This window comes from Chenopodium album, chromosome 7 (assembly GCF_948465745.1).
Source record: "Chenopodium album chromosome 7, dcCheAlbu1.1, whole genome shotgun sequence".
NCBI classification, from domain to species: domain Eukaryota; kingdom Viridiplantae; phylum Streptophyta; class Magnoliopsida; order Caryophyllales; family Amaranthaceae; genus Chenopodium; species Chenopodium album.
Window position 1 is genome coordinate 25,146,028 of NC_137840.1, and position 12,670 is coordinate 25,158,697.

The window sequence follows — 12,670 nt, forward strand, 5'->3', positions numbered from 1 at the left end:
TGATCATTTCTTATATTGCATAATAAAAAAAAATAAAAAATCCATGTCGAACTAAGCACAAGGTATACTAATGATTTGAGGCACCCCTTGTAGCCATATCATATCTCCTTTCACCTTTCGAATATGCAATCTTTTTTTGGTAAACCACTTTGAGCCTCGTCTAACGATAGACCTTTCTTTTTTCAAGCCACATCTACCTAACCTTGGGATGGGATGGTGTGTAACTTATGCAATCTCAAAAGCTTGAGTGATTCAAAAAAATTAAAATAGCAAAAATAAGCAAAAGCAAAAAATAAATAAAAATGTACAAAAGGACAAGTGTTCCAATGTCTTTGATATGAACACGTCTCAGATTGCGTCTCTTATCGAGTGCTCGGTATCGTGCCTGAGAAACAAGAATGCCAAGTGAGTGATAGACCGCATGATCGGGATTGCCCACACTTATAAAAATGAAATAAATGCTAAAGCAAAAGAAAGAGCTAAAAAAGAGTAGAAAACCTCAAGCATGAAAATACAAAGAATCAATAACAAGGTTGCACACCTTGGGGGCTTATCTAGGGTCTTGAGCCTTTTATTCCCTTCTTCTTCAACCTTTAGCCTAACCACGTTATAACCCTTAAAAAGACCTTTTTGAGGTATACACACACTTGTGCGAGGTTCGGCTAGAGCTACGTTCGGCCTGATTCCTTACGGATATGTAGGCAACCTCACATCGAGGTGCGGCCGTAATAAAAATGCATTCATATTCAAATTCACACACTTACACCATGATCATATCAAGGGATCTCCTATGCTCATCCCTATTCATGTAGAGTTAGACTTGGGGTCTTGATCCTTACATCATTAGCTTGCCTAGCCTAAGAGTCACAACCATTTGACTCTTTTCAATATATTTTCCCACACACTTAGCCTTTGCGGCCTAACTTTAGTGTCACTATCACGCACTGCACAGATACATGACCAAATAGTCTTTCCCTTAGGAACCCTTTGTCATGAAATCTTAACACAACGTTGAAGCATGCCTTGTCAAAATGCCCAACATCACTCATAATCATCATTGCATATCGAAGTATGAAGTGCTTAGCCTCCGTGCCTAAGTTACCTAAGTACTTTCATTATCAAGTCAACTAGAATAGTCTAAGATGTTACTATCCTTGTACTGCGAGAAACAACATTTGACTAAGCTCATTTAACATGCACCTTCAAAACCTTCGATTCTTTTTTTCGCGTCTTTCTTTTTTCGGGAGAAAGTCGGTACCCTCCACAAAAATGACGGAAATTTTTTGCTTTTTTGGCATTTTCGAGTCGCACAATCATAATACAATGCACACACGGGTCATGAGTCACACGTGTCATTTCACTTCGAGTCGAGTCGACCTCGAGTCAATCACGGAAAGTCAAGTTTATACCTTGAATCGTGTCAAGTCAATGAGTTAAGCGACGTTAAGCCTTAGGTCAACCCTAAGATAATTAAAGAGATTAGCAAAGTTCTATAGTCAAAAATAAATACAGGTGAGGAAAATAGGGAAGATCCTACTCCAGCGTCTGGCGGCAGAGTCAATTCTTGGCGCCAGAGATATTTCAACAGTGACAGAGCTCGAAGCCTCTCAGAAAGGTGATTTCTACCTCATACAGCAATTTCGGGTTCCTTGGTGCACCAGTTAGCCCCTATGAGCAATTTGACATGATTAAGTAGTCTGTTTGATTACAATCATAATAAGTGATCGACCTGATGAAAGATCGTCTCACTTAGCTTAAAGCGCTTAAGTATTGGCTCATCACAGAGACACCGACATACTGGTTTTAGCGGAAGAAAAGTTCAAGTGAGCTTCAGAGATCGGCAAGCGTTGGTCTTTGGAAGTTTTTTCTTCGAACATTTCCATCAAAGCTCTTTTGTTCAGAGACGCGTGGACATATCCTTTCAAAGGCTCTTTTGTTCAGAGACGCGTGGACATTTCTATCAAGCTCTTTTGTTCAGAGACGCGTGGACATATCATTCAAGCTCTATTGTTCAGAGACGCGTGGACATATCATCAAAGCTCTATTGTTCAGAGACGCGTGGACATATCATTCAAGATCTTTTGTTCAGAGACGCGTGGACATATCTTTCAAGCTCTTTTGTTCAGAGACGCGTGGACATATCATTCAAAGCTCTTTTGTTCAGAGACGCGTGGACATATCATTTAAGCTCTTTTGCTTCAGAGACGCGTGGAAATTTTCATCAAGCTCTTTTGCTCCAGAGACGCGTGAGCATCCTATTATTCAAAAGCTCTATCATCAAAAGCTCTTTGTTCAGAGACGCGTGGACATATCATTCAGAAGTTCATATTAAAAAAAAGGAGAAGCTCTATTGTTCTGAGACACGTGGACATATCCAAAAAAAGAAGCTCTTTATTTAGAGACGAGTTAACATCGAAACAGCAAGATGACGTTCCCTAGATTGTGGAGAATTGTCAAAAACAACTGAGGATTGTTTCAAGTGAAGCAATCTTTGATCATGTTCCCTTAGACGTGGAAGATGGTCATAAAGCGGATGAGGATTGTTTCAAGCGAAGCAATCTTCGATAGTATTCCCTTGGACGTGGAATATTATCAAAGGGGAAGAAGATTGTTACAAGTGAAGCAATCTTCGATAGTATTTCCTTGGACGTGGAATATTATCAAAGCGAAAGAGGATTGTTTCAAGTGAAGCGATCTTCGATAGTATTCCCTTGGACGTGGAATATTATCAAAGCAGGGGAGGGTCGTTTTAAGCGAAGCAATCTTCGATAGTGTTCCCTGGCTTGCAGAAGATTATAAAGGCGGAAATTAGAGGCAGTTGCAAGCGTAGCAGTCTTCAAGCGGGATGGCATTCTCTTGGCAGGAGGTCATCAAAACAACATTAATGCGGCAGCAAATCGATTACCTTCAGAGACGTGTGCTCGACGGTGCAAGATACGTGTTTCTTAACTCTTTTATCTGTCTAACTAACGCTAGTTTTGCAGGTATCATCGTTACAAGAGTGGTTTATGATCGCAGAACGTTCTGAATCATTCTCTGTCCCTATCGATACTTTGACTTTTGTTTTCGAAACTCGCGTTTCTCCAAACTCAGTCAAAGTGGGGGGCTTCTGTAGACACCCATTTGTGTCTCCCCAAAAACCAAACCCGGTGATGAGTACCTTTCGCGTCGAATCATTATCGAATGAAGTGAAAGTGTGGAAAGTCTAGTGTTGCGGATAGTTTTAATTTCTTTTCTTTTCTCACTGTTTTTGAAAACTTATTTTAAGAAAATAGTCAATCCAGTTTGGTTGGTCCATGATATGGGTCCAATAGTAGTGTAGTTGGATGGGGCTTGACATGAGCTTTCCAACGATATATTATAAGCCCAATTCCGATGAATGTTGAGGAAGTTATGGCCAATTTACTAAACTAGGCTCGGTTTGAGCCTTATATAAGGCCCAATGATATAGGGGAGGGCCTAATATGGATTTATCATTCCTAATGCAATTAGGAATGGTTTTCGTCTTCTAGATTCTTCTGAAAGGTTCTTTTCATTCCTAATTCAATTAGCATTGATAAATTGACTTTTGTTGGCTGTTCAGAGTTTTAATTAAAATCAAAGAGCATTTTTGAGGAAAAATACGATTTTATCCTCATGTACGGCAATTTTTATCTGATTTTAAGAAAACACGTGAATTTCCAGATTAGCGCCAAACGCCAGCTGTAGCGCATGGCGCTACGCTTGGCGCCTAGCGCTAATGTTAGCGTCTGGCGCCAATTGCCAGCGTTGGCGCCAATCCAGTTTTATGTGCGCCAGAACTCTGTTTTAATATTTTATCTTTTTGGCAGATTTTCTCTATAAATAACGTGCTAAAAACTTCGTTTTGGATAACCAGTTTTCATCAACAATAACCAATTATCATCAACAATAATCAATTCTCATCCATTCTTATGTTCACCAGGTTTCACCTACATTCACGACTTATCACCAATTCTAATCAACAATCATCAACTCTCATCAATTCTTTTTTTCTCTCTCTTTTTTTCTAAACTAACTTTTCTCAAATACAAAATTCCGCATTCATTAGATCTAGATACACCTAGCCATATTCGAAGTTGCCTTCGCCCTAGACGTGAAAGGTTTAATTTATGAGGGTTTGGTCCCAAATCTCTATTTCAATTATTATTTAATTTAATTGTTTTGATTATTATTTTCCTTGAAGTTACTAACGTGTGTATTTTGTTATTAGAAAGAGGTACGAGGCATCAAAGTAAGTATTTTAATGGTTTTTATTGATATTATCATGCTTAGATTGTTATTAAGATTCCTAGTATCGTGTCTAGGGTAACTTTAATATTAAGTATGATTGAAAGTACGATGCTTCCTATGTTCTTCCTAATATTTATAATTGTTAGTATCATGTTAGAGTTATTGATATGATTATTATTATTATTGATTATTATTATTATGTTGCTTGATATTTATTGTTATTGCCTGATCACACCTTTATGCATGTTTAAAGGGAATTTGTACTTGTAATCACGCTTAATAAGATAATTTAATAATCTTGTTTAGGGTTAATTTGATTATAATTCAAGTGATCGCCAATAATAGATTTATTTGTGCATTAATATTCAACCAACATAGATAAACAGGTTTAGGGTTAAACCTATTGATTGTATGTTAGTTAGAAAGCGCACATGAATACGATCAGAATAAAGTATAGGCCTATTATTAGGGCAGGTTCAATCTCTTTTAGGTTGGATTTGTACCTTCATCCCCGAACCCTATTTGGTTCAAGACCTTATGGAGATGACGATCTCTTGGATCGTTAAGGGGTGTAACCTTCATCTCGTGAATGGTTTACAAGTTCCTAAAAAACTTGTTGGCGACTCTTTTGCTCTATCTTCTTTCCCTTTGGACGCCACCGTACTTTAGTGTATGATCACAGTGGGGTTCAAGCTAGGGGATTAACGCTTGAAATATTCCCTACAACAAGTATAATATATGATATTATTATGTGGCATTTTTTTTTATATATGATTGACAAGGGAATAAACGCGTCGTCAATTGTCTATCCCTAGATCAAATACAATTTATACAACCTAAACAAACCTAATACGAGTATAAGGCAAGCATAGGGGTCGAACCACAGAGAACGGTAAACACCACCAAATGTTATCGACAATTAAGCTAGTCCGGAATAGGGGATAAATAAACTAAAGTCTAAAAATGCTAAAACAAGAAATAAAACATTAAGGCACCAAGGGAAATGGGTAGGTGAAGTTGACGCTTGACCATACAATAACAAAGTAGCATATCAATGGTAAATTAAACATACATGAATATCGAAGTAAAGGGTCCAATCTAGCCGCCTTCCGGGGTCAATTGGCTTCTCCTAGCATAGACTCTATGTTTCCACATTAGAACCATATACTAGGAGGTACTATTAAATAACAATCGATAGTAATGAATCTCAACTAAGTCAACTTCCGTTACTTGTTAGTAAAGACTCATCTTTGATCAACTAACAATGTGCACTTGCAAGAAAGACCAAAGAATATCAAGCATGCAAAGACTTTAATCACCATTAACATAACCCCAACATTAAAAGCATGAACAATTAGCAACTACACCATCCCCACACCCTTGGCTAGATGACTACTCACAAATCATGTTGAAAACAATATCAATCTTCAAATCAATAAGCATCAACATGATTAATAAGAAAAGAAGAAAAATAAAAGCAAATAAACAAAATCAAGAACAAAGGTAAAGAAAGAGAGTAAGAAATTGCTCATTAATTGAACATGAAGGTCTACAAAGGATTGAACAAGCTCCTTCTTCAAAATCCAAGTTCATTAATGAAGAAAACCTCACTTTCTCTCTCTACCAAAGAAGACTAATCCTAACCTAACCTAAAACTAATTAGAGAGAAGAATAGATAGTTATTGAATGTTTTTAATTACCCCCAAAAATTGGGTATTTATACTAAGCTAATAAAACTAGGAAAAATAGAAAACATTTAAGAAGGAAATAAGATAAAGAAAGAAAAGGAAATAAAAAGAAAATAAAAGAGAAAAGAAATAAAAGAGAAAAGAAAATAAGAAAAGGAAAAGCAAAGGAAATAAAAATAAAAGAAATAAGAAAAATAAATCCCAAAATCCCCCCAAAACATCAGCTACCCCGAGCTTCTTCTTCAAAATCAATTGGCTGCTCTAAACTCCATTGAAACGCACCACCATCACCACCGTTTATCAATTATCATCATCAAATCGAGGTCGTTCGACCCTCTTTAAAAACCATGTGCGAGTCTCGTGAAGCGGTTCGGTCAAACCATGGGTTGGTGCGGCCGAACTACGGGGTTGGTTCGGTCGAACCATGGGTATGTTCGACCACTCCTCTTCGAATAACAAAACCCACAAAGTCTCTTACTCGAAGTTCGATCGAACCACAAACGGTATGCTCGAACTTGATTGGTTTTCAATTTGTTCTGATTTGCTTAATTGAGGGCTGAATTGCTTGTGCGAAATGGTTGCTTAATTGTTGCTGGTTTAGGTGCGGCTGATTGCGGGTGTAAAGCAGGCTGTTGTGAGGTGAATTGTGGGCTGCTGTAATTGGTTGAGGGAGGTTGATTGCGGTGGCTGGGTTGCGTTGGTGTTGGTGGTGTTGATGTTGGTGGTGTTGCTGTTGGTGTTGTTGCGGGGTGAAGCAGGGGATGTGCGGTGCTAGGTGGCTGGTGCAGTGGGCGCGTGAATTGGTGGGTGATTGTGGTTGCTGTGGCGGTTAGGTGGTTGTTGGCTGGTGGTTGGAAGTTGGACTGGTGGTGAGTGGTGTGAGGGGTTGCAGCGGGTGAGTGAATTGGTGCTGGTGTGTGTGGTGTTTGCGGGGTTGCAGGCTGGTGATAGGTGGCTGCTGTGGTGTGTGGTGGAGGATAAGGGAGGTGGGGTGAAGGTTAAGGGGCAGCAGCAGGGGTTGGCTCAAGTTTGCGCCTCGAACCTTAAACTTCGAACTTGATTTGAACATGGAAATCGAGCGTCAACCCGAACACACCTACAAACACGAGCAAGATTGAGGAGAGAATTGGGACAAAGAATAAAATAAAATAAAATGAAAATAAACAAAGGACGAAATAAAACAAAACCACGACAAATAAAATAAAATAAATAAAATAGAAATAAATAAAATAAAATAGAAAATAAGAGACATAAAACTAAACTAATAAAAATAAAACAAAAACTATACAAGCAAATAAAGTAAAATAAAATACGAAAATAGACTAAAACTAATAAAATAAAGACACTAAACCAAAACACTCCAAAATTACCAAAATAAACTAGAAACTTTATTAAAGAGAAAATAAGAGAATAAAAGGAAAATAAGGGAAAATAAACACGAAAAGAACTCTAAAACTACTCCTTAGGAGTGACATAAATGTCACTCATCAATGATATATTAGTGCTTTAAATGACTAGTATGGCCCTAGATTTAAATTATAAATACGATCTGCGTATCATTATGTATTTTTGTAATTTATATACGATCTGCGTATCGTTAATTATTTTTATAATTTATTTAATTAGGAATTATTTTAATTATTTAAATACTTAATTAATCCAAAGAAGAGCCCAGTTGAGAAGGCCCATGACGAAGGTGGATCGGGATCCATGAAGAGTCCAAGAAGGTGTCCTATCAAGCTTAGTTCTTAAGATTAGGGGCCATACTAGCCCATATTTAATTTTGCATTTTATTATTATTCTTAAAATGCTTATAAGTTTATTGGATGCGCTAAAGTTCACTAATTAATAACGACATAATAAACTTAGGTCCCACTAATATTGAGGTTTGCTTTTCCAAATATAAAGTACTTATTAACCCTTAATTAATAGTAATCGTTCATGCCTCTGCAGGGTATTGTTATTAATTTTTGGAGGTGAGGTGAAATTGCGAATTTTCCACACTTAATTTGGTTAACCTCAACAAAATCATCAAAAGCGTTTTGGATTTTGAAGCAAATGGACAGTTACGCATGAGATGTTTTTCGGTCTAACCAAGAATTACAAATGTTGTAATTAGTAAAGAGTTTACTTACCTTGAAAATGTAATTTTAAGAAAAGGCCTCCGTCTGCTTAACGTTGCACGTTGATAGGATCTTGGAATCACTTATTCAAATTGGGACATTAAAATTGAATAGAGTGCTAAGTAACCTAGAAACCATTGCATGTTTTAGGTGCTTTTATAAACATAAATTGAACTTTGCCTTTTTCTGTCTGTAGATAACATGACTAATAACAACAACTCGGTTTTCAACATCCGTCCCTTCCTTGAGAAGGATAGGCTGAACGGAGAAAACTTCATCAATTGGGAAAGGACCCTAATACTTATTTTAAGGTCGGAGGGTAGAGAGGATGTCTTAGAAAACCCACTTCCAGTAGTGACTGATGAATCGTCTGATGCTGACAAACGTCGTGCTAGGCAGGCTAATGAAAGGTCTACTCCAATCACTTGCTTAATGGTGGTGGCTATGGAATTGGACCTCTAAAGGAGGTTTGAGACCAAAGATGCTTACACCATTATGCAAGAGCTTAAGGCCATGTTTCATAAACAAGCCAGGATTGAGAGATATGAGATTAATAAGGAGATTTTGGAATGTAAGATGGAAAATGGTGAATTAGTTCGCCAGCATTATTTCCAAATGATGGGTCTTTTTGAAAACATGAAACGTCTTGGATTCCCTTATAGCCAACGGTTGGCTACTGATATCATTATCCATTTATTGCCTAACAGCTTTAATCAGTTTAGGATGACTTTCAACATGAATGAGTCTAAAAAGACTTTGACTGAATTGCATGGGATGCTTGTCAATGCTGAAAGGAACATTCCCAAAGAACCAAATAAAGAAGTTTTGTTGGTTCAAAAGGGAAAGGGTTTCAAAAAGAAGAGGGCAGGCAACAAAAACAAAGGCAAGCAAGTTGTCAAAGTTTCTGAAAAGCCTAAGCAGACCGCTAAGCCAAAAGTTGCTGCAGAAAGCAAATGTTTCTACTGTGAGAAGATAGGTCATTGGAAGAGAAACTACCCCAAGTACTTGGAGGACAAGAAGTCAGGTGCTTCCACTTCAGGTATTTATTTTATAGAAATCAATTTGACTTCTACATCTTTATGGGAATTTGATATCGCCTGTGGTTCTCACATAGTTAATAATGTGCAGGGACTAAAAAGAAGTAGAAAACTAGCAAAGGGCGAGGTGGAGCTTCGCGTCGGAAATGGAGCAAGAGTTGCTGCACTTGCCGTCGAAAGTTATAGTCTACATTTACCGTCTGGATTGATTTTAGAACTTAATAATTGTTATTTCGTTCTGTCAATTACTAAGAACATTGTTTCTTTTTCTATTTTAGATAATGAAGGTTTTTGTTTTGAGATTAAGAAAAAATGTTGTTCCATTTCTTACAATAACATGTTCTATGCTAGTGCAAAATTGATTAATGGTTTATATGTACTTGATAGGACAATACAAATCTATAACATAGATAGCAAGAAACAAAAGTCGAATGATTTAAACCCAACATATCTATGGCATTGTCGGATGGGTCATATAAACCAAAAGCGCATCCAAAAGTTACAAAATGATGGGATCCTTACATCATTCGATTATGAATCATTTGATGTATGTGAATCATGCTTATTGGGCAAAATGACAAAATAACCTTTTACTGGAAAGGGTGAAAGAGCCAATGACCTCTTGGAACTCATACATATAGATGTTTGTGGGCTTATGAGTTCAAAGGCAAGAGGTGGGTTTAGTTACTTCATTACTTTTACTAATGATTTAAGTTGATATGGGTATGTCTACTTAATGAAGCATAAGTCGGAATCATTTTCAAAGTTCAAAGAATTCCAAAATGAAGTACAAAATCATTGGTAAAACAATAAAATCATTACGATCCGATCGTGGTGGCGAATATTTGACCCAAGAATTCGATAATCATCTAAAGGATTGTGGAATAGTTTCACAGTTGACTCCGCCAGGGACGCCACAGTTAAACGGTGTGTCTGAAAGGAGGAATCGAACTTTACTAGATATGGTTTGCTCAATGATGAGTCTTGTTGATCTTCCAATTTTTTTTTGGGGATATGCTCTAGAAACAACTGCACACACACTAAATAGAAGCATGTCAAAGGCTGTAGAAAAGACTCTATATGAGATGTGGAATGGAAAAGCTCAAAACTTATCTTTTCTTAAAATTTGGGGTTGTGAGGTCTATGTAAAACGTTTACTGTCAGATAAAATTGCACCCAAATCAGATAAACGTCTCTTTGTGGGATACCCAAAGGAGACAAGGGGTTCCTACTTCTATAACCGTCAACAGAACAAAGTGTTTGTTGCTCATGATGGTATCTTTCTTGAAAAGAGTTTATTTCCAGAAAGACAAGTGGGAGTAAAATAGTTCTCGAAGAAATTCAAGATGAGCAACAAATGTATGTGGATCAAACCACGTCAGAGGCGAGGGCGCATGACTCTGCTATGACAGGTCAGGTGTCGGAGCAAGCTAATTCATTAAGCAAAACTCCTATCGTCCCACTTGAATCTAATTCATGCAAAAATCTTCAAGATGTTGAAGAAAATATTTCTATTGATGCTCAAGCCCCACGTAGATTAAGTATGTAGAACAAGGATCCCAAACAAGCAGTTGGTTGATTTCTTGTTAACGGAAGACTCTAAAATATTAATTTTGGAAAATTCTTAACCTACTACCTACAAACAAGCTTTGACGAGCCCAGACTTTGAGAAATGGCTTGAGGCCATGAAATCCGAAATGGACTCCATGTCTGAGAACAAAGTTTGGACCCTAGTCGACTTGCCTGATGGGGTCAAACCTATTGGGTGCAAGTGGGTGTTCAAAATAAAAACAGACAAAAATGGAAATGTCTATATCTATAAAGCAAGACTGGTTGTAAAAGGATTCAAACAAATACATGGTATAGACTATGATGAAACCTTTTCTCTAGTGGCAAAGATTAAATCAATTCGGATACTTTTGGCGATTGCTGCACATTACAATTATGAAATTTGGCAGATGGATGTCAAAACCGCCTTCTTTAATGGGTTCTTGATGGAAGATGTGTACATGACACAACCTGAGGGTTTTGAGGATCCAAAAAATCCAAAAAGAGTTTGCAAGCTTCAGAGATCCATTTATGGATTGAAGCAAGCGTCTCGGGGCTGGAATCTTCGATTTGATGAGGCAATCAAACAGTTTGGTTTTCTCAAGAGTAAAGAAGAATCTTGTGTCTACAAGAAATTTAGTGGGACTAGCTTAGTCTTCTTGGTTTTGTATGTAGATGACATACTACTCATAGGAAATGACATACCAATGCTTGAGTCAGTCAAGGAATGGTTGAGAAGTTGTTTTTCCATGAAAGACCTTGGAGAAGCTGAGTACATTTTGGGAATCAAAATCCATAGAGATAGGTCTTGAAGGATGCTTGGACTGAGCCAAAAGACTTATATTGATAAGGTTCTTACAAGGTTCAACATGGAAAACTCTAATAGATGATTCATTCCCATGTCACATGGCATTTCGCTTAGCAAGAGTCAGTGCCCATCGGAGCATGATGAGTTAAAGCAGATGAGTAGCATACCTTACGCCTCGGCTATAGGTTCTATCATGTATGCCATGATATGCACTCGACCGGATGTTGCATTTGCTCTAAGCTTATGTAGCAGAGTCCAAGCAAATCCAAGTGAAGCACACTGTACTACGGCTAAGAACATCCTAAAGTACTTGAGAAGGACTAAAGGAATGTTTTTGGTCTATGAAGGAGTAGATAATTTGGTTGTTAAAGGTTATACTAATGCGAGTTTTCAGACCGACAGAGATGATTACCGCTCGCAATCAGGGTACACCTTTTGTCTAAATGGAGGAGCAGTGAGCTGGAAGAGTTCAAAGAAAGGCACTGTAGCAGACTCTATAACAGAATCAGAATATTTAGCGGCGGTAAAAGCAGCTAAGGAAGTTGTTTGGATAAAGAAGTTCCTAATAGAGCTAGGCATCGTACCTAGTGTTCTAGAAGGAATTGAGTTGTTTTATGATAATAATGGAGCTGTTGCACAAGCTAAAGAACCAAAGATCAAATGACAAATCCAAGCATGTAATGAGGAAATATTACCTCACTCGCGAGATTGTAGACAGGAATGATGTCAAGATCTGTAAAGTTCACACGGATGAGAATGTTGTTGATCCACTCACTAAACCTCTACCTCAACCCAAGCATGAATGTCACGCTAGGGCTGTAGAGTTGAAGCAAATGTTAGAATGGCTTTAGATCGTTTTTGTTTAGAGAAACTTGTTACAATTTAAAGACACGATTTTGGTATTTTATGTTTATATGGTATAAAATTTTTTCCTCTTATTTAATTTTGGTTTAGTATTAAATAAAATGTCCAATATATTTTATTGAATTCAATGGGCTTGTGATTTGATGAATGAAACCCCATAAGTGAACTAAATTCATAAAATATTTAAGCTCCTAATCTGAGTTGTTAATTTGGACATAAATGACTTAATAAAAGGATTAGCATATAAGATTGGTTGATAGTACCATTTCATGGGCTATGGAAACATGGAGATGTTTAGTCAATCATATGGATATGTATAGTCGATACATGATCGAACAGACCTACTTAGAA

General features: G+C 37.3%; 1 pseudogene; it reads left to right on the plus strand.

Annotated features, from left to right (window-relative positions):
- Nucleotides 1–11,546: 11,546 nt before the first annotated feature.
- On the plus strand, nt 11,547–12,119 carry LOC145640103 (secreted RxLR effector protein 161 pseudogene; annotated as a pseudogene).
- The last annotated feature ends 551 nt before the right edge of the window (nt 12,120–12,670 follow it).